At 40.7% G+C, this 27,928-nt stretch overlaps 1 protein-coding gene across 19 annotated transcripts in view; it reads right to left on the bottom strand.

Moving 5' to 3' along the window:
• DLG2 (discs large MAGUK scaffold protein 2) overlaps window positions 1–27,928 on the bottom strand; it is a 2,330,119-nt gene that overhangs the window by 142,219 nt on the left and 2,159,972 nt on the right. The gene's annotated exons all lie outside the window — the stretch shown is intronic.

Here is a 27,928-nt window from a genome sequence, read left to right as displayed (position 1 = left end):
GGTGGCCATCACTGAGAAGGATTCTGAAGTGGTCTCCAGACTCAGAGGGAAGAATGCTGGGAACAAATGACCATGTCTGTTCTGAGATCGAGAGAAGCAGATCCTATATTTATTATCGTTGGTAGACATTTCAGTTGTCATTTGGCATAAGCCAGGTTGTGATGCTACCTAATTTAGAAGTCTGTTCTAGATACTGAACTCAGCAGAAAGCATACAACAACAGATTTAGATGCGATCTCTTGGTCGGGCCTGGCACGTTACAGATGCTCAATAAATGTTTACTGAAGGAATAAGTGGAAAATTCTATGGTTTTATGTTAGAAGAAGGATAGAGTTCTTTTCCCCCCCTCAATAGTTGAGGGAATGGGCACACTGAGGTCCCTTTGCAAAGAGTCCTGAATGCTGAGAGTTGAGGGCATTGTACTACATGAATCAGTAATTCTCAAACTTAGCTCAATTCTCTAAGATGCTACATATAAACAAAAAGAACCCCTGGTCTTTGCCTGTGATGTTCTGATTGGTAAGTTTAGGGCAAAGTCAAGGATTCTCTGATTTTTGTCTGTTTTAACTATTTGCTAGCTTCCCAGGCAATCTGTATGATCAATCAGATTTGGGAACTACAGCTGCAAGGTAATGTGGCTCTTCAGCAGAAAAACAACTGAAGTTCTTCAGCAGATGAACAACTTACTCCCATCAGAGATCTGTGTTTCCAGTTCCTTAAACTCCGATTCCCATTTGCCTATTGACACCAGGCCTGTCCCTGCCTTTGCTGAGATCCTGGACCTGCTAGGCCTTATCCTGGTTGAGTCATATTCCAGTTCCAAAGAGCTCTGCCACAGGGCTCTCTCTCTCAGGAAGAAGGATGAGGACTGAGCACAACATCTGCAGAACGGTGGAGAGATTAATGTGCTGCAGTGGGAATAAATCACGGATGGAAGAAATGAATGAACAGCATGTTTCTGGATTTCAAATAGCATTTCTGGAAACGAACGAGTCGTTCTGCTTGCCCAGTTCAATTAGTTTTCTTATAAATCCGCCCTAGCATTTTTTCACTGCAGCCAATTATCTAACGTGTTCCAGTATGAAAATCTGGTCATTACCAAAAACATAATTGATTTGATCCATGCTCTGACACAACACTTGGCAAAATGCATATGCCTTCATACTGATTAGTCCTGCTGGGCTATTATTTTTCAGTAAGGCAGAAAACCATGTTGGCAATGGGCAGTGCAGTAATATGAAAATATGAGGGCCTTATTTCTGTGGAAAGTTACAGCAAAAAAAAAAGGTGTGGATGGAAGTCCAATGAGGACATCATTTGTCCTAAGACTTGGACTAAGAATCTATTTATCTCTAACACTGCCTTTCTGTAGGAGAAAAAGTGAAGCTAAGAGAGGGCACAGACAGAGCAGAAAGAGCAGGGCCTGGGCCTGAGAGATGGAACTTGAATTTCAGGGTGGCCACCTGCCACTTTATAGCCTAAGGGCGAGGCACATTCCTCAGCCTTTTTGATTCACAGGGTGCTTGTCTGTAAATCCGGGCACGTTATTCTCTACCCCATAGTGCTGCCCAGAGGAAGAGCAACAGTGAAGAGAGGGCCTGAAATATATTATTAAGCACTCAGTGACTAGTGGCAAGCATGTAATACGGCTGGCCAAGTCACAAAACTAGTTTGCTATTTTTGGTTCCAATTTTGTTGCCATGTATAATGCAGTCTTGTTTACTTAATGAAAAATTAAGGCAATAGAATCACATTTTAAAGAATATTATTATTATTCCTTCCATGCCCTGTACTTTCTATGACATACGGAGTTTAGGCCCATAGTCTGCATTTTTTTAGTGGGAAAAAAACCTCTGTATGTGGTGTGTATGAGCATGAGAAAAATATCACACATTCAAGAAATTTCATAAAATCTCTCTATAGAATTTAAAGAGAAATAAGATGGCTATTATGCACAATCCACTAAGGCAAAGAATATTAACAATAACTTATAATTCCTCTGGCTGTTTTTAACAACAGCATGTCCCTCTAAACCACTCTCTGTCCATAGGTAACTCTCCTGAATTTAGGGCAGATCATCCCCCTTATAGTGCTATCACATACATATATGTGTTCCTAAATAATATGTTGAATATGGATACAGATATGGAATCACACTGTGTATCTTTTCCCATGACTTGCCTCTTAGAGTCCATATTATAGTCATTGTATGAATATAACACAATTTATATATTCACTTGACTATCAGACATTGAATTATCCTTAGATTTTATTAATAGTATTGGTATAAATAAATACATTTAAAAAAAACAGTATTGTTATGTACGAAGTGTCCCTAGGGTACAGACTAAACGAATGAGTTGTCGGGTTGTTTTTTCAACTTTACTATATAATGTTAAACTGTTTCCCAAAGCAGATGTTCTAGTTGACACAGTGAATGAGAGTTTCAGAAGTTCTAGATCCCTTCCAACACTTGGACTGACCAGACTCTTTAATTCTGTCAATTTGGTGAATATGAAATGATGTCTTCTTATACTTTAATTTCAATTCCTGATTACTAATGCTTTTAAGTAACTCCTCATATGTTAATAAGTCATGTGTGTGTGTGTGTGTGTGTGTGTGTGTGTTTTAAGTCCTTGCCCATTTTCTACAGGGGTGTTTGAGCCTTTCTCGTTGTGTTATAGCTCTCTGTATCTGGTATTCCAGACAGTGATCTTTCATCAGCTACACACTGAAAAGTCCTGTTCCTTCTGTTTCCAATTCATATCACATTTTACCTCAGAAGTCAGAGACAGAATCCAAAGGTTTTCATTTTCCTAAAGCTTCTGATATCAATAGCTGCAAATATAGACAGATTTCAAGATAAATAATTCATTAGTGTGGTTTAAAAGAAATGTATTCATGAATATCTTTGCTCAGGCTTACAGAAGGTGCTTGAAGAGCTTATTAAAATAAACCAAACCAAATTAAAAACTAAAAGGCAATGCTGTGATGATGAAGGCTTCCATGTCAAGACTCCAAATACACTAAAAATTTATCTCTAGCAGTTAATATATTCACAATGACAATGCTTCAAATGGCTTCTTTTACCCATAAGACTTTCTGTCTATTTTTAGTGTATCACCCAACCAGCACAGACAAATGTTACCAAGTCTACCCCTGAATTTCAAGCTTTAGTGCAAAACTTTTAAGAGTAATTTTTTTTCCCTTTAATACAATTGTCTTGGAGTCATATTTGTAGTCAACTCATCTTTGGGTTTATGAGGAACTTAAGAATACACTCTACCAAAAATCCCCTATTTTAGGGGCAGTGAAACAGTCTATATGATACTATAATGATAGATATATCATTATATGTCAAAACCTATAGAATGGGCAACACCGAGAATGAACAGTAATGTAAACTATGGACTTAGAGTGACAATCCTGTGTCAGTTAAATTCACCAATTCTAAAAAATGTACAATTCTGGTGTGGGAATTCGATAGTGGGGGAGCTTGCATATCGGTGGGGGCAACAGGTGTACAGGGAATTTTTGTACCTCCTGCTCAATTTTGCTATAAACGTAAAACTGCTCTAAAAATAAAGCCTGCTAAAAATTTAAAAAATTAAATGCTAGGAGAAAAGAGCTTTTTAAGATCCACTAAGAAGTGGTACTGGATAATATGGGGTGGGCGCGGGGGAACCAAGCAAGCAAACAAACAAACAGAAAAGTCTCAACTAGTTTCTAAAGCAATGGCCCCGGGGATATGACTGCAGAAAAGACAACAATGGTAACAGCAATAGCAAATGCTTCCTGACTGCCAGGCAATCATCTAAAGCACTTTACCCAAATAAACTTAGTTAACCTTCCCAAGAACCCTATGGGATAAGAACTGTTACTACATTCCTTTTAAAGATGAAGTAACTGAAGATGAGAGGTAAGGAATATGTTCAAGATCATGCAACCAGTCACAGGTGGAGCAGCTCTAAGTGTCGGCTCTCTGTTCTTACCTCTCAAGTCACCACTCACCTTCTGAGTGCAGAGGAGTGCAGAACCAGGCTAGGGAACAAATCACAGAACAATGCACCCAAGGGTACTTCCACAAATCTGTATGCGGGCAGATATTGAATGTATTGGTCTACCCTAGTGGCTCAGATGGTAAAGAATCTTCCTGCAATGCAGGAGACGTGGGTTCGATCCCTGGATCAGGAAGATCCCCTGCAGAATAGAGTGGCTACCCACCCCAGTATTGAATGTATAACAATAACATAAAAGTTCAGGGTTTCACTCACTATGGTCCATTAATGTGAGAACTTCATGCTTCTTGCCTTTCACGTGCAAAAACTAATAAACAGAAACCTTAATTATATAGAGTTGGGAGACAAGAAGTGGGAGAGCTCATGTCCTTGGACTACAGCAGAGCCCAACAGGAAGAAGAAATGATTTCTTTTCTTTCCTGGCAAAGACTCAGCTAATGAAAAGCCATGGAAACATTGTTTACTCTAGCCCTCCCAATTTCTGTTTTTCCATTAAAAAGTTCTCTTTCCCTTGCTCTGGAAGGGATTGTATGTGGCTTACCATGGTCGCAGGCCCTGAATTGCAATTCTCTGCTGATCCCTAATAAGCCCATCTTTGCTGGAGAAATACCTGGCAGTCTGTTTGCTTTAGGTCAGCACATGACTGTCAGTATTTGCCTGATATCAAGCCATGAAGGGTAGTAATAAAAACACTAGCGTCTGTGTTGTGCAGAGCATCTCCCGCCCCAGGCTGTCATTATGACCTACTTATCTGTGCATATGGCTTGACTGGAGATCCCTGGGGAAGGGGACAAACATTCGTTGAGTGCGTTTTCTATGCTAGATATTACACTGCCCTTTGGAAATGTCATTCTCTAGTCATCAGTATCTCTGTAGTGCTTAAATTCATTTCAACAAACAGAGCTGCTGCCATATGAAAACATAACTTAGTTACTTTTGTGTACTAAAAGAATAATGCAAACTTGGGATCTGCAAAGGGATTAACCTCTTTGTTAAGAACCAGATAATTCATAGTCAGGAGAGAAATTTAAAGACAATATAATGAAGGGGGAGAAATATTTAGCTAAAACTGTAAGCACTTTCTGTTTTACTCAGAGGGGGTAAGTCTTTAGATGGGTGCAACAAGAAACTAAAAACATAACCTTATCAAAGTGCAACACTGACAAGAGGTATTGAAATTCTTTCACACCTCCACTAGCATTTCACATCATCTTTTAAATCAAAGAAGCCATGTTAGCTGCCCTTTAGAAGCATCAGCCACCACAGATATGAGTCTCTCCACAGAGTTTAGCTTACCTTCGTTTCAAGGAAGAGAGGTACTGCCAGTAGAAAACTGAAGTGCTTGAACCTCATACTCTCCAAACTCACAGAAGCAGCCATCTCAACCAATGCAGTCACAGAATATAGTAACGGGCTCCAGGGCATTTAGTAAAATAGATACTAAATTGTCCTCTGGTACCTATTCCCTTTCAGGAGTACAACACTTCCCATCCACCCACCATGGACTTTTAGGAAGGCACACCCAGGTAAAGACTGCATTTGTTACAATCACTTTAGAAGACTTTTAACAATTTATTTTGAAGTATTTGCCTACCTAAGACCTTGCAATTTCACTCCTCTATATATACCCAAGAGAAACAAGGGCTTATTTTCTTTGAAAGACTTGTAGAAGAATGCTTATAACATCTTTGTTCATAATATCCCCAAACTGGAAACAATCTGAATGTCCTTCAACAGAAGAGTGGATAAACAAATTGTGTTATATTTATACAGTGGAATAATGCATAAAGCACTAAAAAGTAGCAGACTACTGAGATACAAAACAATATGGATTACTCTTAAAAACATAATGTTGAGGCAAAGAATCCAGATATGAAAGACCACAAACTACATGGTTACATTTATATCAAGTTCAAGAGTAGGCTAATCTAAATTAGATTAAATTAGATTCAGATGGAAAATTCTGAATGTTATCTCTCAGGGTGAGGGTCGAAACCTAGTATTAACTGGAATGAAACATGAGGAAATCTGGGGTGTTGGAAACTTCCATATCTTGACATGGGTAGTGGCTACACAGATGTATACTGTCATTAAAATGCATTGATTAGTGCTTTTTTATTATGTATAATTATATTTCAGAACGATAGGTAAGGAGGGATCAGTAGGGAAGGGGAGACAACAACAGACACCCTGGGAGTGCCAGTCAATGGGGACAACCTGAAACCCTCCCTATAGTATTTAAAACCAATACCAAACATGTTACACTTTCAAGGCAACCAGTTCTTAAATGACCAAGGCTAAAAGGTGAGATTTGTGCTTCCTCCCTAGTTATGATTTTTTTTTTAAGTTAAATTATTTGTGTTTGGCATATATGAGCTGGATGTCAGCTGAGGGGAAAAAGCCAATCCAGAGTTAAGATGAGTGGTTAATCGGTTTGGGTATAATCAAATGTCAACAGTAACCTCAAACTTTTCTAATAATTTGGAAGGAGAATCTGTGCATTCACTTGAATGTTATCTTTGGAGCCAGAATTACTCCTGTGTAATTCTTGACTCTGCCTCTGTGTGAATTTGGCCAAGTCCACTGACTTTGAGACTGTTTCCTCATCTGAAGAATGGAGTAACAGCACTTCTAGGGATGCTAAGAATATTGCTGAGTGGACACATGAAGAGGCCCTAGAATGTCATATACACTCAGCAAAAACTTAGTAGCTGTTATTCTCTTAGCAAGATGAGATCTGTAGTTCAAGAAAGTGATATAGTTTGTACATGTTTTACTCTGGCGTTTGATTCATTTAGTTGTATTTGGCCTTGTTCACAAAAGGTTCAAAGTACCTATAATATATTTATTACTGAGTGAAATTACTCTTGCATTCACAGTACCTCTGATATCCTCAATTCAAAAGGCAATAGAGAACAGGTGACAGGCAAGCAACCACGGGCAGTCTCTCCCAGGAGAGGTGGGTCCACAGGAAGGCCATCTCTCTCTTTCTCCTTCCCAAGCGTTTATATCCCAGCACCTCCTTGCATAGATTTTATATAATTTTTAAAAATAGTGCACATGCCTTCAATCTCTCTGAGTAATGGAATTGATTCAGTAGTTTTCGGGTCAACCTGACATCACACAAACCTTCAGATACCACAGCTGATTCTAATACAAGAGCTAAAAGCAGAGTTGGTGTTGCTATTTGTTGGGGGGAAAGCTAAGGGAGGGAAGTGTTTTATTTATAGCTCCGGTATTATGATTATAAAATCCAACAGACCGTGGTGGGGCTTTGTTACACAATCAAGGGTCTCCAATTAATTCCTTCAACACAGCAGACTGTTCACAGAATCGCAGATCGGAATTACGTACACGTTCCCACTTTGAATCCCCTGCTGTCCAAGAACTTTCTTTCCTGCCAACAAAGTGACAGCAAGCAGCCAGCATATTCAAACAGAAGTCCCCTTTTAACTAAATATTACAATATTAGGAGAAACCATATGAAACATTGACAATTTCATATGGTTCAAGCTAATATTTATATCAAATCATAGGATGAGTTAAATCAGAGGTGAAAATGACCAAAAAGGAGCTGGCCAGATATTTCCTCTAGTCCAAGTTCTTCCACCAGGGGCTCAAACTGCCTGCATGATGAGCTCAGAAAATAGCTGAAGCCAGGCGATCGCTTAACCTCAGACATGCCCTGCTACCTCAACACGTGGTCTCTGGAAAGACCTCATGGGCTTCTTAGCCTGGAGAAATCTATCGCCATCTATGTACCCGACAGGCCCCGCAGGTCTCCATGTGCCTCATGCTCGGGAGTCCAACAGGTTTGCTGCCAACGAGAGATCTGGCTTTGCACGCCTTTCTGGCTCCAAGCACAACTAGGGCAGATGGAGGAGCCCTGGGAGTTAGAGTGGCAGAATTTTGAAATTTCCCATTAAGCCGGCTTGATTTTTATGCCCACAACATACCAAAAAAAGAAAAAAATAGAAGAATCAGATTTCAGGAAATTATCTAACAACTGATTTTAAATCCCTCAATTTCTTCCCTAATACTGACAACAACATAGGTTGAGTATAAAAGTATGTGTAGGTTTTTGCATGAATACTCCCTTCTCCTCACACCCCATCTCTCTCCTCCCACGGTGAAGTTGAAATAAGCTAAAATTGAAATTTATAAAGTGTAGTCCCTTTCTATGCTCAAGAAAAGAAAATCCTACAGAAAAAAAAAATCTAAAGTAGCCATGTTGAAGCCCAGTGGTTTTCTATTCAATTTTCTTTATTAATCTAGAATTACCTCTTTATGTGCAATAGAATTAACATTTTCAGGGCAAAGACTGTCACACGGGTAGAGGCTGGACACCACTCTGTAGGAAATTTGGTCAAGATTTAAATGCTTGGTTGTTGAATTCACATGCTTGTACTTCTGGCAAAAATGGGAATTATTTTCATGCCATCAAATTTTGAGTGTAACCCCAGGGTTACATTCCTCAAATATCACATTAGGGTAAAGAATTGAAATAACATTGTTTAGAGTCTACTCTTTTCATGTCTGATCCCTAAATTCACCACAAATAGGAATGCTCTAAGATCTGAACTTCTATACCATCTAGCTCTCCCAAAGACTGATTAAAACAGAATCTCAACCCAGTGTTCTGTGACAACCCAGAGGGGTGGGATATGAGAGGGGGGTTCATGAGGGAGGGGACATAGATATACCTGTGGCTGATTCATGTTGATGGATGGCAGAGTCCAACAAAATACTGTAAAGCAATTATCCTCCAATTAAAAGAAAAAAAGAAAATAACAACGGAAAACTAAAACAAGAACAAAAGCAGAAAATGAGAGCCAATGGATATCAGACAGGAAGAGAGCTCAGAAGTGACCTGGTTTTACAAACAAAAATCCGAGGGCCAGAGGTGAGAGTACTTTGTATAGGGTCATGCAGCAACTTGAACCCAGGTCCTCCGACTTTCCCCAGGCTGCATGTATTTCTATCAAGGTGGGAAAGGAATGTCCCTACCTGTGGGTGTGACTGGAAACAAAGCAAAAAAATGGGAAGGTAATTAAGCATTTATTGAGACTTGCGATTTTCTTGCCACTGAAGCAAATAGAGCAAGGAGAGAAAAGAACTTGGGGAATAGCAGTGTAGCTACCATCCATGCAACAGTGGCAGGCTAACAAACCAGTGGTAACCATAATGATACCAAGTTTACTAAAAATATCACATTTCCTAGAAGTAATGTTTATCTCATTTAATCCTTTCAACAATCCAATGATGATAATAAATAATAGTGGGAGAAGGCAATGGCACCCCACTCCAGTACTCTTGCCTAGAAAATCCCATGGACGGAGGAGCCTGGTGGGCTGCAGTCCATGTTTATCTCATTTAATCCTTTCAACAATCCAATGATGATAATAAATAATAGTGGCTACCATTTATTGAGCATCTCTTCACATGGGCCGAACACTGTGCTGTTTTATAAACAATACCTCATTTTATTTATACAACGTGATATTGAGCTTGTTCTCCATAGTATAAAAATGAGCGAACTGAGACTTAGAGAGTGTAAATTACAGGTCTAAGGTCACACAACCAGTAAATGAAGGAATGAAAGTAAAAGCCAGGTCATATGATCAAAGAACTTAAGCTTCTACATGCACCACCATTCTGGTTCTCAAAAACAGGTTGGTTAAATTTAATACAAAACTCTTGCTGTATCAGTACTCCTGGTCTTTTTAACTTTCCTCAAGAATAAACCAGATCCAGAATAAAAGTCATTATTTTATACAGAATATTCTAATTGTCTAACTTATTTATGTTGCAAGCTGTAGTGAATCACAGCTTTGGCACTGTATCTAGAATTATGACTGGCTGTGGTCATTTAAACAATTCTGTGTTTTAACAGTGGGGAAACGATTTCACAGTCCTTTTGAGAGTAAAGGGAATTGGGTTTAATGCATGTATACTGAGAAGAGTGGGAAGAGAGAGAGAAAAAGAGAGCTAAGAAAAGTAGGGGGATATAATGGAAGGAGGTACTATTTATTCACTGCTTCCAGGATTCTGTAGGTGATCACGCTGTTTAATAATTTCAGCACTTATAATTTTAAAAATCAGTAGCCCTGGTAACCAAGTCTATGATTGAAGCATGCTATAAAAAAAGAAACATTGTGTGGTGGCTGGTCCTAGACAAACTGACAAGCTTTGTTCTATCCTTTTGAAACCTAAGGCATTATTTACATACACTGAGCTACAATGCAGAATCCCTTCCTTAAAAGAGATTTTTACACTTATCTGTATGTAAAAATAGAAATAGTTGAATAAGACCACATATTTTCTTCTTGTGCTAAATTACTGGTTAGAAAATAAAATTGTACAAACTCTGAATGGTACTGAATGAGCTACACTAAAACTTAACTGTGTCTCCCCGAGCAGCACTCACTCTCTTGCCGGGCCTTTGGCAGCTCCCCACCCCCGCCCCGCCAAGCAGTAGGGTGCGGAGACTCCGCGCGAAGGACAGCAACATGGGACGATGAAGGGCTTCCTTCCCACTGGCACTGGCAACGGTCAAGGTGAATAAAGAGCCATTCAAAGGCCTTTTTTTTTTTTTTTCCTGCTTTCCAGTTTTCTCAAGGATCCAGCCTGCCTTCGGCTTCTTTCGGGGGCAGTGGTTCAAGTGGGCAGGAAGCATGTTTTTAGTACACAGATTTAAACAAAGTGATAGATGCCTGTTCTTGACTTTATCCACAAGATTATAGACACTGTACACATTAGAAAACCAGAGGTTTAATTTTCCATTTGGATGCCCACACAGAGCAGAGCACTGCGCTTTTCCCAAGGCGGTTTATTATCAGTCCATCCTTCTGCACACCCTGCCCCTCCCACAGAGCCAGGTGCTTTAGGTACAAACAGAGGCACGAATGCAGAGCAGCAGAGTCAGACTCCACCGTGAAGGAACTGTGAGACAGGGCAGGTCGCTTGACTCTTGAGTCTTTGTTTCCTCACTACAAAAGGGAGTCAGTAGGTGGCTCAGAGGTTAAAGCATCTGCCTCCAATGCGGGAGACCAGGGTTTGATCCCTGGGTTGGGAGGATCCCCTAGAGAATGAAATGGTAACCCACTCCAGTATTCCTACCTGGAGAAGCCTGGTAGGCTACAGCCCACGGGGTCGCAAAGAGTTGGACATGACTGAGCGACTTAAAATATATATATTACCTTTATCTCTCATTGAATTAGGGAGAGGATATAAATAAAATAAAGCACCTGACACACACCCAGCATCTGATAAACAGGGGGCATATTAGGTAGCATCATTCTCATTTTAAGTGTGAGAAAACTGACTGAAGCTCAGATGAGGTAAGTGATTGTACAAGAGTTCAGATCTAGTAAGTGGTGGAGCCAGGACTGTACCCTCAGAGTGTGAAAAACTCACATGCTCCTCACAGTAGCATGTTTCTCTTTTAATAAGCTCACAGTCTGGGGAGAAAAATAAACTTGGAGTTTCCCATGGTCCCCATAACTGAACTGCTACGAGAGGAGAGGACAGAGAGGTGTGAGCCAGTGGGCCAGAAAGCTCCTGGGAAGATGCAGCGCCTGCTCTGGGTCTTGAAAGGCCTTCGAGCACCTCCTAGACAGAAATTCTGAGGAGGAGGAGACTGTACTGTTGAAACACTGAAGAAAGGGCCAGTGCCAAGGCAGGGAGCAATGAAAGAACAGGGTGCCCTCGAGGCTGCTGCCCGGGGTGTGTGAGGGCAGTCAGTAGCGGGTGAGAGGGCAGAGTCTAGACCAAGATAATCTCCTTTACCTTGTAGGTGACCGGGAGCCACAGGTACAGCTTAAATAGATGGGTGAGCTTAAAAGAGTTAAAATGGCTGGAAGTGAATCACACTTGAATCTTTTCCATTTTTACTTGGAAACAGAACATCTCTCCCACCAGGCAGGCTCATCTAATGTTTCCATGCCAACCGACTGCAGATAGGCTAAGCCCTAAGGTGGGGGGAGTGGTGCAGGGAAAGGAGAGAGCGCAGGGGAAAGGCCAGGGTCGAATTGTGGGGGTGGGCTGCGAACAGAACAGGGGGCCGGTGCACTACAGAGTAGGAAGGGGGAGCGGGATGAACCAGAAATGAGGACTCGGTAAATCTAGTTATATGCAAATTTTTTATAATTTTGACTGGGTATAACAGTCTGGCCAGTACTGCACACAAACACTCACATACTCACACACACACACACAGATGAAGCATTCAAACTAGGGATTTTTGAGCTCACCTGTACCCTGAATATGTTCAAAGGGACTTCATGCAATTTGAGAACTTCTAATCAGTTCATTTTGTATTCATAGGCAATCAAAATAGGAATGCTAGAACTCTCTGATTCTCAAGATATCTTTCTAATATGTTCAATCTGCTTTCCAAAGTTATTATTTAGTCTTGAACTAGAAAATTTTATTTTTGCTAAGTGTTAGCAATTATAGCATCAGGTTCAAGGTTGGTTTCCAAATTCTTAGTCTGGATGTGATCAGAACTGAAAGCCATCCCAGGAACTGGCCTTCCCATTAGTTGCAGGCTGGCATTAATTAGACTTCCATGCAAGAAATCTAAGACTTTTTAAGCTATTGTTCTCAGGTTGATGAGGAAGTTTTTAAAAAAAGAAAAGATAAAACAATGGTTCTTAATGTTGTCGAATACTGGATTCACTGGGGGAGCTTTAAAATATTAGGTGAGTGCAAAAGTAATAGAGGTGTTGCACTGTTGAACTTTGCCATTTGATATTAGAATACATTCTTAAATAAATGTAACTATGTTATACATCATTTAATGCACATTTCTTGCTTTGTGTTCTTTGGCTAATGACTTATTACTTGCTGTGTATTTTATTTTAGACAACGGAAATGATGTTAGACAAAAAGCAATTTGAGCTGTTTTGAGTTAAACGAGTCGTAAAGTAGTGGAAAGAACTTGCAACATCAATGATGCATTTGGCCCAGGAACTGCTAACGAATGTACAGTGCAGTGGTGGTTCAAGAAGTTTGCAAAGGAAACAAGAACCTTGAAGATGAGGAGCATGGTGGCCAGCCATCAGAAGTTGACAACGATCAACTGAGAGGATCATCAAAGCTGATCCTCTTACAACACACGAGAAGTTGCCAAAGAACTCAATATCAACCATTCTATGGTCATTCAGCATTCGAAGCAAATTGGAAAGGTGAAAAGGCTCAATCAGTAGGTGCCTCGTTAACTGACCAAAATTCAAAAAATATCATTTTTAAGTGTAGTCTTTTCTTATTCTACACAACAACAATGAACCATTTTGATCGGACTGTAACATGTGAGGAAAAGTGGATTGTGTAACAACCAGCTCAGAGGCTGGACCCAGAAGAAGCTCCAAAGCACTTTCCAAAGCCACGCTTGCACCAAGAAAAGGTCATGGTCACTGTTTGGTGGTCTGCTGCCCATCTGATCTACTACAGCTTTCTGAATCCCAGGGAAACCATTACATCTGAAAGGTATGCTCAGCAAATCGATGAGATGCATGGAAAACTGCAATACCCGCAGCTGGCATTGGTCAACAGAACGGGTCCAATTCTTCTCCATGACAACGCCTGACCACACATTGCACAACCAATGTTCAAAAGCTGAATGAATTGGGCTATGAAGTTTTGCTCCGTCTGCCTTATTTACCTGACCTCTCTCTCGCCAACTGACTACCACTTCTTCAAGCATCTCAACAACTTTTTGCAGGGTAAATGCTCCCACAACAACAGGAGGCAGAAAATTCTTTCCAAGAGTTCACTGAATACTGAAGCAGGGATTTTTATTTTACAGGAATAGACTTACTTCTTGCTGGCAAAAATGTGTTTATTGTAACGGTTCATACTTTGATCAATAAAGATGTGTTTGAGTCTAGTTATAATGATTTAAAATTCATGGTCCAAAACTGCAATTATGTTTGCACCAACCTAATATAATGATGTCAAGGACACATTCTCAGATATTCTGACTCAGTAGGTCTGGGCTGGGGCCTGGGCATCAAGGTTTTCAAAAGCACTTGTGATATTATGATTTATAATATGATTTGGTCTTTGTCCCATTCCTGGCATAGAGCTCCTAGAACACTTGGAATGTCTTAAGTTGTAAGAGGTATAAAGGTGTTTGTTATTATTCATAACAAACTCCTTTCAACCACACCTCAGTTTCTGTTAATGAGTTGGCTTTTAGACAGTCCCAAAGGATAAAAGCTGCTTGCCCAGGGAACCATGACATTAGAGGGGTGGAGCTTTCAGCCCAACTGCTAACCTCTGAAGAAGGGAGAGGCTGGAGGTTGAATTAATCACCAGTGGCCAATGAGTTAATCAATGATGCCTAGTAATGAGGGCTTCCCAGGTAGTGTTAGTGGCAAAGAAACTGTTGGCCAATGCAGGAGACAAGAGTCGTGGGTTCGATCCTCTGGAGGAGGATGTAGGGAAAGAGCAAATTAGCCAAGATGGGCGTGGTCAGGCTCTTTCGCCCCACAGCCTCTCGCTCTTGCCCCACGTTTTGTAAATGATGATTATGTAACCGCTGAGACCACTTACAGCACCGGGCATGAGCATCATGAGTTACTTGCTTGGACACGGACTAGTTTGCCTGGTACACCTGTATGAGCTTCACTGTGAGAGCCCTGGCTGCTGCTGCACTGCGGCTACATTGGCGCGACATCGTGGTTATGTTATATGAGGTTATGTTAAGGCTCTGTAATCGCTACGCTGTGGTTATGTTGTGGCTGCCATGCCAGCCAGGAGAGAATAAAGGTGTCTGCAGTTCCTAAGTCTCCTCAAGTCTTCCAGCCTCTTAGCTCATGCCTTGCCTGGGCTCAGTGAGCAGTGCTGACAGTGTGAACAGCAAGACAACTGGTGCTGTGAGCAGGATCAGCGATACAGAGGGCACGGCAACCCACTTCAGTATTCCTGCGGGCAGAATCCCAGGACAGAGGAACCTGGTAGGCTATGTACCATGGGGTCACAAAAGATCAGACAGGACTGATGTGACTATCAGGCCTAGTAATGAAGTGTCCATAAAAATGCTAAACGCTGGAGCTGAGGGAACTTCTGGTTGCTGAAAACATGGAGATGCTGAGAGGGGGGACCTCACTGGGAGGGTGGGGATGAGAGCAGCGAAGCTCAGTGCCTCTGCAGGGCTGAGCCCTTAACCTGTGGGATCTGACTCTCTCTCCATGGAAACAGTGTCAGAATTGAGTTAAAATGAAGGACACTCAGCTGACATTGGAAAACTGATCTGTGTGGGATAAAGACCACACATCTGGTGTCAGAAGTGAAGTATTCCATGAGCTGTTACAGTTTAGTCCTTCAGTGGTGTCTGACTCTTTGCAACCCCAAGGACTGTTGCCCTCTAGACTTCTTTGTCCATGGTATTTATTTCTCAGGCAAGAATGATGGATGGGTTGCCATTTCCTTCTCCAAGGGATCTTCCCGTGTCTCCTGCACTGGCAGGCAGATTCTTTACCACTGAGCCACCAGGAAAGCCTATTCAGTGAGTAGCAGAAAGGACGTGAGTTTGAGTGAGCTCCGGGAGTTGGTGGTGGACAGGGAGGCCTGGAGTGCTGCAGTCCACAGGGCCATGACTGAGTGACTGAACTGAACTGAAGCGGATAAAGAATTCTTACTTAAATCCTGATTTCTAGGGGTTAGGGAAGCACTGTCACAGAGGGTCTGTAAATCTTCAGAATATCTTATCCTGCAAAGTCCCAACTGCAGCATTTTTACGGGTGAAATGATAAGAGTTGAGGGAGGGGAAACAGAAGGAAATAGGACATAACAAATATTGCATCTGTTTCATGGCTGATACTTCTTGAGGCAACTGTTACTTTTGCTGGATTTAATACTTGTAACAACCCTTTAAATGGGTACTATTATTATTCCTAGTCTACATTAGGAACATGATCCCAAAGATACTCACTCTTCTCTATCACCATAGGTTAATTTTGGCTATCTTTGAATGTTACAGGAATGGAACCAGATAGAACAACGGCCCACCCAAAGAGGTCCATGCCCTAATCATTGAATCTATGAATATGTTGTTTATGTGGCAAAAGAGACTTTTAAGACCTGATTTAGGTTAAGGATCTTGAAGTGGAAAGATTGTCTTGCTGAGTGGACCCAATCTAATCACAAGAGTCTTTAAAAGTGTAACAAGTGCAGGACGTTTTGTGGGTAGATGGGAGAGACGCAAGTGAGGAGTAAACCCACAGTACACAGCTTTTAATATGAAGGCAAGAGCCATTTACCACGGGATGTGGCATCCTTTAGAAAATGCGAATGCCTCTCAGTTTGACAGCCAGCAAGAAAGCAGGGGCTACAGGATTACGGCAGGGATTTGGCATCAGACAGAACTGATCTGTTCTCCTTCTTTGCTGTGTAATTTTGGACAATAACATGAACTATCTAACCTTGGCTTCATTACCTGAAGAATGGGGATAGTAATGACACTCCCTCAGACATACTAGGGTTTCCCAGGTGGTGCGGTTGGTAATGAACCTGTCTGCCAATGCAGGAGACACAGGAGACAAGGATTCAATCCTTGCGTTCGGAAGATCCCCTGGAGAAGGAAATGGCAAGCTCACTCCAGCATTCTTGCCTGAAAGATTCCATGTACAGGGGAGACTGGAGGGCTACAGTCCATGGGGTCATAAAGAGAGGGACACAGCAGAGCACACGCACAGCATACATACTATGAGATCTAAATTCTCTTCACCACCTTCTTGCCCTCAGGACGTCCGAATCCATTATATAATCTAGGACTTATCAGAAGATGTGAGTGTGCTGCAGAGGTGGGTGTAATAAGGGGACATCCATTTATGAGGGAAGAGGCAGGAATGGGGAATTTTAGGAAAAGAGAGACGTGCTATCTTATAAAGGGCCCACGAGGGGTTCATTCAACATAGGCCTTTTAGAAATGGGAACACTCTGCTGACCTGGAGTCACTCAGCCAGAAACACTGGGACCCCTTCCTGAGGACTAACTCAGAGCCCTCCTTAATAGGAAGACAGGGATGAAGCAGTCCTGAAGCCACAAGAACTGGTTTATGAGCTTCGTCTGGAGAGTCAGAACTACAGTTAATTTACATGAGAATTTGTATTTTTGTGACAGAGGTCACTAGAAGCTACCAAATATCCCGTTTATTGTGAAGTTCTATTTAGTTCACATCACATTTTCTCATTATTTTATTTATGAAATCAGGTGTTCGTTTTTTTTTAAGTGTGAGATCCATCATCTGAAAGGCTAAATCTGCATTTTTCTAAAAAATTAAGGGGGCGTTCCCCGGTGGTTTTGTGGTTAGGATTCAGTGCTTTCACTGCCATGGCATCCCCCAAGTCATGCTGTGAGGCCAAAAAAAGTTTTTTTAATAAAATAAAATCATGTACACAATGTCACCTCAAGAAAATTAAGGATGAGAAAGTACATGAAGTAAGCCATCTGTTCTGAAACAATACAGTTATACAATGTTTTAAATATTGTAATGGAAGTGTTTAATGGAAGACACTAGAAAGTGATGATATCTGTTACAAGAGTCTGTTTTTAAAATAAAGGATGACATAATAAAAAATACATGAAAGTGCAGTTTAAAAAATAATAAAAGTATAATTTTGATGATGGAAATTCCTTCTTAGCTCTTAATAACCACCACCAAAACTCATCAGTTTACCATGGAGGATGGGTCTGGGCTTCCTACTTCTTGAGAAAATGGTATAAAACGTGAAGAAAATACACAAGGAGAAAGAAAATCTAAAAGATGGCTTTCTCTGTCCAGAAAGGACAAAGGTAAAAAAAGGCATCCCAGGCATTTTATTATCATTTAAAGGCAAAAAATTCAGGATTAAGAATTTAAACAAGCGAGCTGTCATATGTTTGCTTTAATTTTTTTACACTACAGAGTAGGATTATATGGAGAGTAGAAAGATGGAATGTATCTAGTGGGGTTTATGAAATTGTAAATTTTAAAATGTGGAATAGTTTACCTGATGCTCATGTTTTGTTCCTGTTTTTCTTTTGACATTGATGGCAATAAGAAAGAGCAATCAATTTAAAATATAATTTGTATGTGTATTATTTTTAGACTTCTTACTTGTGAAATTAAGTTGTCAATCCCATGTTAGGTGCCTGATTTTTAAAAATTCTAATGCTGTTGGTCAGGGAAATCTCTAAGTCCTGCAGCCTCTACATTTAGGAAAACACACATGGAAAGGACACCAACACCCAACATGGTCCAATGATTTTCAAAGTCCTCTGAAGCACTTTTATTCATTTTCTTAAAAATTCAGACCTGAAGAGCAAGGAGAAGGGGTAGAAACTTTCGCAAAACAGGCAGACTAAAATGTACTGCGGGTGCTAATAACTAAATGTGAAATAATGACATCACTTCACTTTTGGAAGATTTCCTACAGTGGAGAGCATTAACTGAAAGTAGGCCATTGAAAGCCCAGAGCAAGTTGGGAATTTTAAGTTTCTTAAGCACTAAGGAGGCTGAAAGATAATGTTTCTACAGATCACAAAACCAGGCATATGGGTACTTTATATAAAGTACTCTTTTAGGCAAAAGACAAAGCATGGCTCCTTGGAAATGTTCCCAGTGCTGACTTCCTCTTTCCTATACTTGCTGCACTACATACTAAGGGAAACACACATGCCTTCAGCTTTGAGCAAACTGTCCTAAACCACGTGTCAGCAGAGCTGGTATTATAGGTGTGGGCTTGTGTGGCTGCACAGTCTCACGCTGTCTCACACTTAGTATAATGCTCTGCTCTCACTGTCTTGATATTCTAAAATTCGAACACGAAGCCCCATTTTCACTTTGCACTGAGACCCACAAATTGTGTAGTTGGTTGTGGGTCTCAAGTTGCATGCCCCATGTGCGGGGCATGATTTATGATTGACACTTGAATTGTGTTCTTTCCTGTGGGACTTTATATGGATAGGGCTGAAAAATCTGTTGGCAGAAGAGAGGCAGAGAATTTGCTCACACTGTTGTCATGGCTGCAGCTAGAGGGGTTTCGCTCAATTTAACCACAAATTCACAATGCTCCGGGCATCTTTAAGTTACAGTACAGGATCTAAAGGGCTTTCCAGGTGGCGCTAGTGGTAAAGAACTTGCTTGCCAATGCTGGAGACAAAAAGAGATGTGGGTTCGATCTCTGGGTCGGGAAGATCCTATGGAGGAGGGCATGGTAACCAACTCCAGTATTCTTGCCTGGAGAATCCCATGGACAGAGGTACAGTCCATAGGGTTGCAAAGAGCTGGACATGACTGAAGTGACTTAGCATGCACATATGCACAGGATCTAAGGTGACTGTATGATATTCACTCAACTGCCCATTCAACATTTAATAATGCACAAGTAGTTCTGCAGAAATCATGCAGTGTGTAAGATGGCAGCAAATGCAACGGGAGGCAAACACTAGACAAAGATACGTGTGAGTTGTGGGCTCACACATCTTTAATGAAAGTGGACTGAAGCAAGCGCTTGGTACTATTCTAGGTTCTTGGTACTATTCTTCAAAGAGAGTGGATGGAGGCAAGGGCGTGGTAGTATTCTATGCTTGGAAAACAGCGTAGGTAGGTCAATACTTTGAGCCTCAGATTTCTTATCTGAAAACTGTGGGAAAACAATACCTACTTAACAGATACTTTATATCAAATCAAATCAAATATATGAAAGCCTTTCAATAAAATCATGTGACACCATGGGCAGGGGCAGAGGACAGCTGGCTTAGGTTCTAGACCCAGCTTAGTCTCTTATGGGTAAACTTCAAACCTGGTCTCCGTTTTCTCTTCTTTACAATGGGGCTAAAAATGGCACCTACCTCATAGCAGAGGTTTGTGAGAATTAAATTAAGATAATCCACATAAGGTGCTTAGCAAACTGCCTTCCATGAAGTCTTGTAAAAGAACTTGTGAATGTTATTGTTACTGTTCTTTTTGATTTTCAGGAAGAAGGAAAATGGATTTGAAGTCTAACCTATATTAAAAATGACATTTGTTTGGCTAAATGCATTTTAAGAAAACAGTTTGAGGCAATGATCACTACAGACAGGACAGCTTACTCATCTGATCAAGAAGAGACAAGGACCTCTGTTAGGCAGAGAACCATTGGCAAGTCATGAGGTAATGAAGTAAAAGTTTAATTAAAATTAAATGCTCTCCAATCTAGTAACATTCATAATTCATTCACTTGATTGATTTAGCAGTTACCGTATGCCAGGCTGTGCAGATACAGACTAATCCAGCAAATCTCCACTGGAGAGGTGCTCACCATCTGGTGGAGGGGACAGGTGAGTCAACAGGTGGGAAGTGAAGAGGGTGTGAACATTAGAAGAGAGTTTACACAGTGCACAGGGACACAGACGAGCACATGCGTAACTCAACCAGCATCTGTGAGTCACTGGTGATTCTCCTAATACTATCATGTTTAACCATCATGTTCAATGGATATTCAAAAAGTTCATTCAATAAGTATTTACTGAATTCCTATAATGTATCTGGCACTGCTCCAAATGTTAAGATGAAAGGACCAATGTCTTGAGAATCTATTCCCTTGCTCCTTGCCTAACCTCAGGATTTAGGGTGAGGATTCCCTCAACGGTGCCAAACACTCATCGCTCACCTGTTCTCTCCCGTGAACACTGTGTGTTCACTTTTATTGTTCTGCCCTCTTTTCTAGCTAGAGCTGTTCAGATTGTTCTTGGAAGTAGTAATTTGGGGCTAACAGGCTAAGTATCTCCTCTGGAGATATGAAATTTCTGGAAATATGATTACCATGGGGTGGAGGTGAGGATCAGAGCCCAGATTGGCAGGGTGATTCTTGAGTGTCTTAAGGGCAGAAAAGACGCCCTACTCGTGTTTTTATCCACAAGGTGCAGTGCAGCATAAGGTGGATGGTTATGGCTCTGAAATGGATGAATGAGTGAGCGACTGAATGAATAAGGCTCATGCATTAATAAAAATGGTATCTGGATTCTAGATCCTGGGGTAAAGAGATAGATAAGAAATGTGATGGTTAATGGAAGGGTCACCCATGGTGATCAGCAATTTTTTCTCATAGGAAACTAAAAATTAAAAATATTTTAAAACTGGGGCCAGACTATGATTTCAGGGCAAGGAGAAACCTCCTCCCAGTCCCCAGTGACTCTTCCTTTCTATTTCTGGCACAAAATTAGCTGCCTGAAGACAAAGCTTTTTGTTCCACAATTAAGGATGCAATTAAAAATGCAAATGCCTGAGAGAGTGCACATAATGCTAATGAGTCTCAAAGTACACATGAAGAATCAAAATCGATTCCTCTTAAAAGGAGGCACGAGCTAGGAGGCAGGCGCTGAGCCAGTGGGAGGGGTACAGGCCCTACCCTTTACCTAATAAGCCCATCTGGCAGGTTCTTTCATAGACTTAGTTTAACTTAATCCTAACAACAAGCCGGTGAACAAGGTATTATGTCCATTTTATAAATGAAAAGTTCAAGTTTCAGCAATTGATCAACTGTGAAGTCTAGACCAGAGGCCAGGTGTCCCTTGAGGAAGTCAGTGTAAAGTATAAATGAAACAGGAGGTCTACCAATATGAATGTAACCTCTGCCCCTAGAGAATTCACTTCCTCCTCCTCACTGTTCTGTAGTACAATAAGCAGGGGCTCCAGTGGGAGGCACACGTGGGCAGAGAACACGGGTTGGCCATGTGGCACCATGCTATTTTAAATCTCTCTGGCCTTGTACAAGGTTCTTCATCTGTAGAATGGGGATAATAATCATAATTGTATTTAGCACTGTTATAAAGCTTAAATGAAGTGACGAATAAAGCACAGGCCTCTCAGTGTGGCTCTGGTTGCCCGTCCTGACTTTTGCACTGCCCTTTCCAAAGCTCTTGGGTTTCCCAAGTCTAGACCATCTCCAGACTTTCTGCCTCATCTTGTCAGACTGTTTCAGGTACCTGGTCATGTCTCCCCCAGTAGGATTTTAAGAGAGATAAGAAACTCTGGGGCTTCCCAGGTAGCTCAGTGGTAAGGAATCCACCTGCCAATGCAGAAGACATGGGTTTGAGCCCTGGGTCAGGAAGATCCCCAGAGGAGGAAATGGCAACTCACTTTAGTATTGGTGCCTGGGAAATCCCATGGACAGAGAAGCCTGGTGGGCTACAGTTCATGAGGTTGCAAAGAGTAGAATGCAACTGAGCACACACACAGCAAGAAACCCTGAATCCAAGGTGCTGCAATACATTGTATTTCTGAAAGAATAAATGATAATTTTGTCAAAGAAGAATATATGAGTGAATGAATGAGAGGCAGTAAAAATGCCTTTGTTGGCTAGCCCTGTGCCAAGCACTGGGCAGGGATGCACACAGGATTACAGCATGTCCCCTGGGGATATATGCTAAGAGCATTTGGGTCCAAGGCTGGAAGGGAAGCAGGTAAAAACCTGACTTGTAATAAAGTTCAGTGATTTCATGGCTCTACCTTAAATAACCTTGAGAAAGACATGGCCAAGTGAAATGGGAAGCAGCTTTGCAGTGGAGCCAAGTTCCCTGAACTGGCTCCATTCCACATTGTTCCCCAGGTTGGCTGGGAAGCCCATCCCCAGACAAGAAATACAGTGGGGCAGGAAGTACAGTGGAGGATATATTAATGTTTAAAGAAGAGCAGAAAAAAGACCCGAGTCTCTTACATGATGATGTTGCTTTCCCCTCCCACCAAAATCAATCAGGGGAGAACATCTTTCCTCTAGAATAAAAACCCATCAGGATGAAGAATCCTGGGTGAAATCTATTTGCTCAAGATTTCCCTCAGGGCAACTTCCAGTCCTGTGTCTCTGGAATAGGAAGATTAAGGATGCTGAGAATGAGACACAGATGAGGTTAACCCTGAATCCTGCCCCTACCCCAGGTCCTCTCACTAAGAAGGTACAGGCTGTGTGTCATGGTCTAAATGTATTACTGAATTAGGCCACAGCTGAAAGAAGGTCACAGAGTTCAGCAGGCAGGTGAAGCTGCCTGAAAGGCCTTGCAGACCCAGATGTGTCCTGGAAATCCCAAAAGGTAGTGCCTGTGTCCACAGGACTTGACCAAACTCCATGCACCTGATATTGGGTTTCCAGAGGGCTCACTACTCAAAGGTCTTGGCTTATATTTTAATCTTGTTCTTTCACATCTCTACGGGAAAGAGAATCTAGGAATTAATTCATTCAACAAATATTTACTGAAGAGACTTCTTTAGACCAAGCACTGTGCCATAAGGCACTAAAGATATAAGAAAATTAAGACATTAACTGGGATTTGCAGGCCTAGGATTGATGGACCTGCCATTTCAAGGAGCTTTACCATGAAGCTGTAATAAAGACCAGAGTGATCACTATTTTAATATGTGAGTTTTAAACACCAGTGGTCTTTTGGGTAGATTTCATTGTAGGAAGCCTTATAGGCTGTTGTGAAGATTAACACAGGTTAATAATTGCAAGGCACGTAGCACATGAGAATAGTTACGATAATGTCCTGCATTCTAACTGAACTGTCTGCAGACACGGGCAATGAGAATCCTGAGGGAAGAAGGTCTGATCTCTTATTCATCTCTGTAGCTAGGCATCTGCTACAGACTGGTATATTGCAGGTATATTCATGTGAAATCATGTTTGTTGAATGAGAGAATTGATGCTCTGATGAATTGTTGCGTAAAAGATTTAAACAACAGAGCAGGAGGCAGACCTCAACATTTGTCATATATAGTCCTTGAAGGAAAAACTGTCAAAGAAAGTATAAAGTTTGAGTTACTAGTTTAAAATGTGGATTTAGGACCACAGAAGGAAGTAAATACTTCAAATCCAGAACATAAAACTGTGAGCAGAGGGCTTAGAGTGGCTAAAGAACGCAGAGGAGAAATGGAAGCAATTGTGAGGATGGGGTGCTGATGACAGCCATGAGGAACTGGAAGGGGGATCCCACAGATGCTGACTATAATGTCGTGAAGACGTGTTCTCTTGCCTGAGTCCTGTGTCATCTACCTAGAATGCTCTTCCTTGTTTATTCCATCTGCAAGCTGTAGATCAGATCCCATTAGTGAGTCATTAAACCAAATTAATGAGTTGTGACTTCCATTTTTTAAAGAATGAGAGAAACAGAATGGAAAATAGCAAAGTTTACTGTACATAAAACATAAACTTCAATAATAAAATCTTTTTTCAGCTTTATGTGTGTATGTATTTACTGGGTCGTGATAAAAATGTATTCCTTATTTTGAGTAAAAATGGTTTGAAGGCCTCTGAATTAACTTATATAAAATCTTCAAGAATTAATTCAGATATCCTTGTATAAGGTAGCAGTAAAGGCTCTTGGCCTTTCTAGAGCTAACTTTCCACAGCACTCTGCATTATGACTGTCTTCCCCTCATCTCTTTTCCATACTAGATGCAAGTTCCTTGAGGACAGGGCATGACTTCTAGGTCCTCAGTGTCCATTATAGGTTCTGGCACAGAATATACACTCAAAACACGCTTGAGGAACACATAAATAAATAAGTTACTGACTTTTAAACCTAAATTCACAACAGAAAGCTTATTCCCTTGAACTCTTCAAATTGCTATCTTTTATTAACAAATGAACAAGGACCAGGTTCTCTTTTATATTCTCTCCTGTGACCTCCTTCTTACTCTCCATTGGTGGACTTACCTGCTTTTCTTTCTCCCCCTCTCCGTTCTCCCAGTGTCCTAGGTGCTCTTGCTTCTCTTTTATCCAAAGAAAGGATTTCTCCTTAGCTATTTGCACTCTGGAGTGAATTTAACCCCCTCTACTCTGACCTTTCATGGTAGTTTTTAGATATAAAGGCACATCCTATTAGTAGCAGGAAAAGCCTTGTTCTGCTAGTGGGATGCATTTAGAGCTGGTAGAAAGATACCAAGGGGAGTGCATATTATAGCGGTAGAGAGACCTCAGCCTGCACATATATAGAGCCCCAAAGTACATGCAACAAACCCATACCAGGAGCCCAGGTGGCATCTAGGGCTGAAGAATTGATAATGTACTTGTGGAGCATTTTGAAAAATATTTTATTCAAATTTTTAATGTTTTATTTACTTTTAAGGTTCTACAACTACATATGTTTCACAATGCAGGAAATACACAATACACATAGCCCATTCAACCAAGCAGATCCAAATCATTGGCATAGAACATGTACAGCATTATCATTAGTGACAATCAACTCCATTTGCATGACACGACCAAAGCACTTCAAGTGCCTTACAAAAAAAGATTAGAAGAAGGAAAATAATTACAACTAGATTGGAAAATAGAGAGGGTTGGCTCAAGTTTACAACACTGCCTGGATAGATGTGCTAGTTCCCTGCCAGGCAAATACATCGCCATCACCAGGGGGACTATTTCTAGGAAGGGAAGGAGGCCAATTTCTGCGTGAGCCCGAGAAGATGCATCGTCTTGCACACAGCCAGCATAGGGCTAATGTTGAGAGAGAGAGTGTGTGTGTGAGAGAGAAAGAGAGTGTATGGTGTTTAGGGAAGAGGAGGTAACTCCAAGGGGAAGGTGGTTTTGTGGTACAAGCAAATATTCTACTAAGTCAGCTAAATTGTTTATTACAGAACAAAGAAGCAGCTTGCTTTCTGGCTTAGGTTTTGGCTTCATGGAAAAATATGAATAGTACTAAAGAAATCCCATATGAAAGCCCTATAGTACAGTTTATCCTGCGTAAAAACCCCAAAGAAGTATTCTTTTTGAATTTCTCCTCTCAGCTAATCTGTTTCGTAATCCAAGAGTCGGCCACTGTGCTGACAGAAGCACATTGGGATTCACAGCCAAAGCGCACTGAACAGCTGATGCGCATAAGCTGGGCCCAAGGCAGCTAGAGTGATAGATGGCTCTGGAAGGCAGGAGATCCAACTCTGCTGCCAAGCGGCTGTGGGGCCCCTTCCTCCTGCGGAAGGAATTTCCCCTTCTGTAAATTAAACAGTGGGCCTGGTGATAGCTAAGATTCCAGACCGAGCATTACATAAAGCTGAGCAGGGTAAAGGGAATAACATTCCAGGATGTCATTCTGGGATTAAAGAGACATGCTCATCATCTGATATTTATGTAATCAGAGAAATTTTGCTACTGATTTATTTTGAAACAGCATCTAGTTGACTTTCTAAAATAACACAATCAACGGGCACTAGTTCTATTTAAGTGATCTAGACGAGACAAGCATATCTGAAAATCCTACAGCCAAAATTACTGTTAAACAAACAAACAAACAAACAACAAAGGTATAAACATACCAAATCATTTTGAGAAAGAATTCCGTTTAGGCTTTTCTATTTCGTTAATTAATGAAATTAATTAATTTATCACATTGCATGAGAACAGGGTTAGGGGATCTTGTAAGTTCTGACTGGACTCTATTCATGGTCCACATCTTTTGCAATTCTATGCCTCTAAGAGTCACCTAGAAACTGAGGTCAGACCTCTACAAGATACTTTTGGTATCTTATAAAGAAATAATTTGGGAATTTTTTCATGAATTTTCAGCTATTTTTGAGCCTTATTTAACAGGAGTTCCTCCTTTAATACAATATCCAACTATTAAAGCACTGACAAGACAATGTTCTTTATTACCTTAAGTCTTCATCTCTTTTGTATGTTATAGTTTTATTTACCATTTCAGAGAGTAAAGGTCTGATTCTGAGCAATACTACTATTTCAAATAAGTCTATTAGTTTTACATAATAGCATCATATCACTTCATTTCACTTTCCTAATCTTCCACAACTTACTTAAAAGGACTAAGTTATTACCGGTATATTTTCAGCAAATTTCTTCTAGTACATTGAACATTTTTATGCATTCTACTTTTTAACAAGAAACCAACAATATGATCATTTTTTCCTTCCAGTTTTATTCTATATAACTTTAATTTTAGCTGATTTATCTCTATCCTATTAACTTAGTTAACTTTTCCTAATTTGCTACCCAAGACTAAAGCATTTCAGGATTTAGAAAATATTTTGTAAAAGACCAGCAATACAACACAAGTGAGGAGAAACAGAAACAGCTGCTTTCCATCATATTTGTGACATCACTACCAGGCATGTTCTAGGGTGGTTCTCAATAGTTCCTCTCACAGATTACACAGACATGGACCAAAATAATATTCCAAAATGCAGTTGAACAAATTTGGGATATTCATATTCTGATTTTTTTAAAAATTTAAATCTCAGGGCTTCTGAGGTACTGGAACTCCCTGGAATAAGAAGGGACTCTATGCTTGTCAGAGAGGCCAGCAAACCAAAGCCTTCGAGAAGCTGCTGCCTTCTGGAATCCTCCTCCCTCCTTGGCCCTGCTGTACCTACCTAAGACACAAAGGATACCTTACAGCCAAAGGGAAACCAACAGGACAAATCTGTCTAAGTATATAAATGAATGTCTATAACATGCACCTCGTGTCAAGACAAGATGGTGAAATTTCAGGTCTAAAGGATATGACCGTAGGTGGGAGTCAGACCAGATGCCAAGAGAATACAGTGAGGATGGGCGTGGTTCCCCCAATGATACCCGGATTCATTTTCACTATTAACTGGGCATCACTATCCCACTTTGGCCATTAATACGTACAATAGCATTCTTATAAGTCATCGTTTCTTTTTAATTGAATGGTAGTGGAATGAGGAATAGTTTCCTATAGGAATTAGGAAGATTTTCCTAGATTCTGTGAAAAAAATAGAAATTAATGCTCTAATATGACATAAAATCCTCAAAGAAATATAATGCATTATTTTTTAATAAAGAACTGGATATTTCAAATTTATTGAGCTTTTATAGTGTACTGTTTTCTGGGTTTTTTTAAAATTAGAGTCAGCACTGATAAAGTATATTTTGAGAGGAATATAGGAGGCTTCATGCTAAGATGAG

Source organism: Bos javanicus, chromosome 29, assembly GCF_032452875.1.
Source record: "Bos javanicus breed banteng chromosome 29, ARS-OSU_banteng_1.0, whole genome shotgun sequence".
Taxonomy (NCBI): Eukaryota; Metazoa; Chordata; class Mammalia; order Artiodactyla; family Bovidae; genus Bos; species Bos javanicus.
This window is presented reverse-complemented; position numbering and strand designations above follow the sequence as displayed.